Below are 6,000 nucleotides of genomic sequence, written 5' to 3'. Positions count from 1 at the left end.
TACGAGTTCTGACGTCACATACCCGACAGCCCCTACGGATGCAGTGTTTCTGCAGGCAGTACTCGGTGAGAATACACTTTAGGACAATATAACGTTAACTAGTTTTCAGTCCATTGAGTCCAAGGATAAATTAATAATAAATTAGAAATTATTACAAATGCGCGTGAGCTCGTAAGGTCCGCCATGCTGGTTTGTTTACATCTAGGTAGTTTGGCGTGAATGACCTGGAATGCTACATAGTCGTAAGTCGTGGGTTGAAGTCGTGATTTACGTGCTCAAAAACCTGCCTGGAACGCAGCATAATCAATTTGGCCAAAAATAGCAGACAGGAAACAAGGAGCTGGCTTAAGTTCAGGAAGTAGTGCAGCTGTGTATAAAACCCATTTTAGTTTCAGTCATTTTAGTACTTTAACATTACCTTATTTAGTTGTTTTAGTTTAAGTTAAGTTTATATTAATATTATTTTTTGCTTTATTTCAATCAGTGAAAACAGTTTGTAATAATAAATAATATTATTTATTTATTAAATAATTAACAGTTATTTAATATTTAATATTAAATATTTAATATTAAATATTTAAACAGTTTTAAATAATAAATAAAGTTTTCGAGCTGCGTTGGCTAACGCAATGGGAACGCTCTGCGTGATTGCGTCGTGAAGCCTCTGTACAATCAGTCCAATTAGAGAGTTGGAGGTCATGTGACATCATAGACCAGGAAACTTATAAAGCACCCTTGAAATCAGACCGCGACAGCTTCTGTTGCCTTCATCAGCAAGCGATCTCTGTACTCTGTCCTTGTCTATTTATTGTTGTTTGTCAAAGCCCAATATCACTATATATATTTATGGCAAGCAAGCTAGATTATAGACGGTGTGTGGTTCCCTGCCCTCGTTACATCACGGGCAGGGACACACATCAGCTATTTGTTGCTGTTAGGGAGTGGAGCATGCCAGCAGTCAGTTCTCGAGGGAGCTGACTGTGGCTGTGGGCATTGCGAGAAGGACGCTCCGCTCCCGCCGGGCGTTCTCCGAGGAGGACGGTTCGGTTCGCGTTCCCCGCGCGGGTCTCTCTGTTGCCGAGGCACGGAGACGACACGCATTTCGGGGTTCGCAAATGGATCTGACAGCGGGGGTTGAGACGGGCTCAGCCCTATCTCAGCTTTCACATGACAGATATAGTGTGACTGCGATTTCCAGTTTCGAGGAATTGGTATCGTTAGTGTTTTGTTTAAAAAGAGAGAGTACAAAACAAATAAAAATATTAAGAGAAAGGCAGATGTTTGAGTTTTCAATGAGTAAATAAATAAGTCAGCTCATATCTCTGCTGAATAAAGAGGAGCTTAAGGAGGTTTTATTTTGTGCTTTCCAGTTAAAATGTTACTGGCTATCTGAACATTATGAGATTGAAAATAAAGAAGAGTTTTTAGATTAAATTTATCTTAAAACAAGAAAACTGTATCGCAGCCTTCTCGTCAGGGTTTTTATTTTATGTGTTTAATCCCCAGATGTCTAATTATAGTAATGTTTGGGTATTAAGTATTATGCCGTCAGTTCCTCGGGTTAAAGAGATGCTTGCAAGCTTTCTCTCTCCCGAGTCGGTGTCATCGTTATTAACCCCGACGTTACCTACCAGCCATCATAAATAATGAATACATTTTTATTAGGCAGCCCTGGTGGGTATAGACATGGATGAGTGTGAAGAGCGACTCTCTGAAGAGGGTCGCAGTGCTGTCAGTTCGGTTGTTCCTGCTGGTGGCCACAGAATTTTATATATATATATATGTATGTATGTGTGTGTGTGTGTGTGTTTCCGATATAAAGATAATGGGAAAATAAAGACATAAATATGTCTGTTCTTCTGGAGGCTGCACTTTCAAGAAAACTATGAAATAATCCATTCAGCGGTGTTCCAAAGGTTTCTTCCTCACCAATGTTCCTGAGACTGCTGGGCGGGAGCAGTTTCGGCCTATTAAGCTCCTCGCAGCACAAGGTGCAAAACAGAACAGTCTAGGCAGTTAGAGATATGCAAGATCTGAGGACTGTTTTATCTCTAAAAAAGCTTGGAAAAAGGAGAAGCCCTGACGCCGAGGCGGTCAGGCTTCTAAGGGTTGTCCCCTCTGGGGTATGGATGGTTTTGAGAAATCGTTTCTCCTCAGTGCCCTTTGGGGTGCGACTCTCTGAGGAGGGTCGGAGCACTGCAAGTTCGGTTTCCCTGCCGGTTCGCCGTTTCAGGGCACCAAGATCTCAGTGTCCTCAAACGAGCCTTAAAAAAGGGCAGTTCGGTTTCCATGCCGGTTTGTCGTTTCAGGGCACCAAACGAGCCTTAAAAAAGGGCAGGTAGTTCGGTTTCCCTGCCGGTTTGTCGTTTCAGGGCACCAAGATCTCAGTGTCCCCAAACGAGCCTTAAAAAAGTTTTAAAAAACTTCACACAGAACGGGCATTTCTCGGCATGGCGTAGTGAGTATGGGGTTCCCGTCGCGTTAGCCAACACAGCTCGAAGTTCCCTTGAAAGGGAATGTCTCAGGTTACATATGTAACCCTGGTTCCCTGAGACGGAACGAGAGCTGCGTTCGCCTGCCATACTTCCTGCATGCCCTGATCGACTTGCTTCAGGCCTTTTCAGAAGCTGTTGCGGTCTGATTTCAAGGGTGCTTTATAGTTTCCTGGTCTATGACGTCAAATGACGTCCGACTCTCTCATTGGACTGATTGTACAGAGGCTTCACGACGCAATCACGCAGAGTGTTCCCATCTTGTTAGCCAACACAGCTCTCGTTCCCTCTCAGGGAACCATACATAACCTGAGAAGTTTTACTTTACAGTAACACTGACTGTACTGTATTAAAAATAATCATCAATATAATATAGGCTAATATATAATATAATAATAATTTTTAATGCAGAACAGCAAAATTATTTGGACACATTTTAGCTAGCTAGACCGGCTGAGAAACCAGTGCAAACCAGCTATCTAGCTTTTCTTTTTTGTCTTCAGCTGAGCCCTTAATCGGAAACAGTTTGGTTTTAGGCCTATTGAAGGATATTTAGGTCATGGTCCCAGACTACAGTACTCTGGTTACATTCTGAAGGGTGACCTCAAACTCCTAATGAGGAAACCGAGATTAGGACACAAACTGGGGTTTACCTCAGCGACAGCAATTTGGCACATGTGCTGTGCCTCAAAGCTCCTATTTCCAAAGTCATAGGCCTATAATATTTAGATAGCTTAGTCTAATCATGTGTTCTGAGCTTCCCATGATGTTGAATGGATGTGACATTTATTTAGAGCGAATAGTCTTAGTCAGTTGTCCTTCATGGATGAATTCCAGTAATGCTTTGACTATTTTGTAACATACTGTAGTTGAACCTTAAAGTGACATATGGAATATTTTTAATCTGGTTATTCTGAGTTTCAGTGCCATTACCAATTACTGTCAGTCTTAGAATAAAAAAGTACACGAGCAAGGGCAGAATGTACTAAAGGAGCAGATGGGTTTTGTCATTTACAAGTGTACTTTAGCAAAGGAATGGAACAAAAAACGACTTGAAATTGCACTTGAAAAACTCATTACTAGCTAACTAAAGGCAGACTTATTCCATGCGTCTGTCACTTCAGAAAACTGAAGTTGAACAATCTGATATTTGAATCAACTCGCTATTACTAGGAATTTGTTTGGACATTTGCCATGTAGGTAACATGGATTTCGTATTCTTGTCAGAATAAATACCATGGCACATTCATTTCTGTACCATAGTATATGTCAGATTACCATCTGATAGTACTGCCACAGTACTATATTCTAAGATAATAAAAAAGAATGGTATCATATTTATATACCATTGTATTTACATGTTAAAAAATATGTCCAAACTATGAGATCATGTCCAAAAAACAAAAAAAAACAAAAAAAAAAACACTGTGGAACTTTTTTGTAAGTTTTATAATCAATTAAAAAGTAGAATACATTTACTGCGATAAAAAATTGAAAAATGGGGCAACTTTTTAATATTTTCCAAATTAGACCAAAATAAAAACATCTGCTTTATCCCTATGACAAAACACGAACTATAAATAATTTCAATCCCTGGGATACACTGCACTCTGCTGGCTATTATTGGTATTAACATTATCTGAAATATTGTGAAGCTACACAGAATGTCCACACAAGTCACGTCAGGTTATATGAAACATATGAATAATTCATCACAACGTCAACAACATAAATATGACAAAACTCCTTCAGCCTTCAGTTGGCAGATATTTATATAAAGCCTAACAACTCTTGACTTAAGTCAAAATGGAAACAGGAAGTTGCCTTGGCATGACAGGATGTGTTAGCTTTCTCATTACCCTGCCATATTCTCAACTCTCTGTGATGTTCCATTACAACAATCTAAAGCTCAGATAAAGTTCAGTCCAGACTGGAAGATGACTACCAAACGTGACTTTTTCAACTAAGTCTCTCTAACCCATAAACAATAACTCAACCACAAATACATGTTTACAAATCTGTTTCTTTATAAAATGAAGTTTTGGACACCATCTAAGCATCTATGGTTCCTGTGATGTGGCTAAACGGATGAAGATCAGTGTTCCCACACCAAAGCCTGGAAAGTCTCAGTCACAAAACCTCTTTTCACGGCTCCAGTTGACAAGAAGTGTAGCCCCAAACCAAAGGTTATTGTCCTTGTATCACATCAGTGACTTCCTCTCCCAAACTCTACTATGACCGCAACCTCCAGACGGCACCTCAACTATTAAGACCCATAATGCCTGACTTCTGTTTTCCATATAATAGGAGTAAACATAAAGACATGTGTCTTTTGAAGAGAAAGAAAAGAAGTGAGATCATACTTCCTCTCCCTTCCTCTTTCAGTCTTAGCTTGACGGCTGTGGTACAATTTTCAACACAACTAGCACATCATGCCATTTGGCTAAGCGTCGTCTGAAACAGTAAACAAGTAACAAATCTTACCGCTCTTGAAGAACATCTTGGGAGTTAGGAATGAGAGATTGAGGGAAGGAAACCGTTCTGTGGCATTCTCTAGCACACATTGGCACATTTTTTTTGCCGTGTTGGTGTGTGTGAGAGAGCCTGAAGGCCTTAACAAGAGATGTTCCGTGCTGTACCAGGGACTCCCAGGCGCTAACAGTGGGCTTACAGTACCCTGCTGTAACAGAGGATAAAATCTAGAACAATCACATCCCTTCAGCTTCAAATTTAAGGACTGTAAAATACACCCCGACTAGTTCCTGAAGAGTCTGTTTAAATCTATTGCTAATGACTGTCATTTCGGATCCTGATCTTGTACCAGTCTGAATTATGCTACATAAAAGTAACAGTTGTGTCACTTCATTTTCTTACTGAATTTTTATTTATTTATTGCACTTAAGACTTTAATTTAGACCTGTGTAGCAAGCAAAAATATCATTTGGGATAAGAAAACTTGCGTTTGTGCCCTTTTTAACCCTTCAGTCAATGCTCCACACCTGTTTGACTTTGATCTGCAGAAAAAAATATATATTTAGAAAAATGTGGAGGTCCAAACAACACTTAACCCCATTTAATTTCATTGTATGGACAAAAAACACTGAAACATTCCTCAACATATCTTTTATGTTCCGCAGACGAAAGAGAGTCACACCGGTTTGGAATTGAGGGTGATTGAATGACGATGATATCAGTCCTGGGTATAACTGATTATATGTAATTGGAATCTGACTACAGTTACTTTTTATTGATTACATAATTACTCACAAAATGGCAGTCAATTATTCATATTTATTGATTTAATGATTGATTTTCTCTAATTCTCCTAAGTTTATCTTTTACAATTTTTATTTTTTTTTAAAAAAAAGGCCTATTGTGTTCGGAAAGTCTTCCAGTTTTGCGGAATTGAACACTCAACAACAGAAGAGGTGCAGTAGCCAAACAAAATACATTTACTTGAGTACTGTACTTAAGTATATCTTGAGTATCTGTACTTTTTTTCTGGAAA

This window comes from Pimephales promelas, chromosome 13 (genome assembly GCF_988280905.1).
Source record: "Pimephales promelas chromosome 13, fPimPro1.hap1.1, whole genome shotgun sequence".
Taxonomy (NCBI): Eukaryota; Metazoa; Chordata; class Actinopteri; order Cypriniformes; family Leuciscidae; genus Pimephales; species Pimephales promelas.
The sequence above is the reverse complement of the archived record's forward strand: the minus strand, read 5'-3'. Positions refer to the sequence as shown.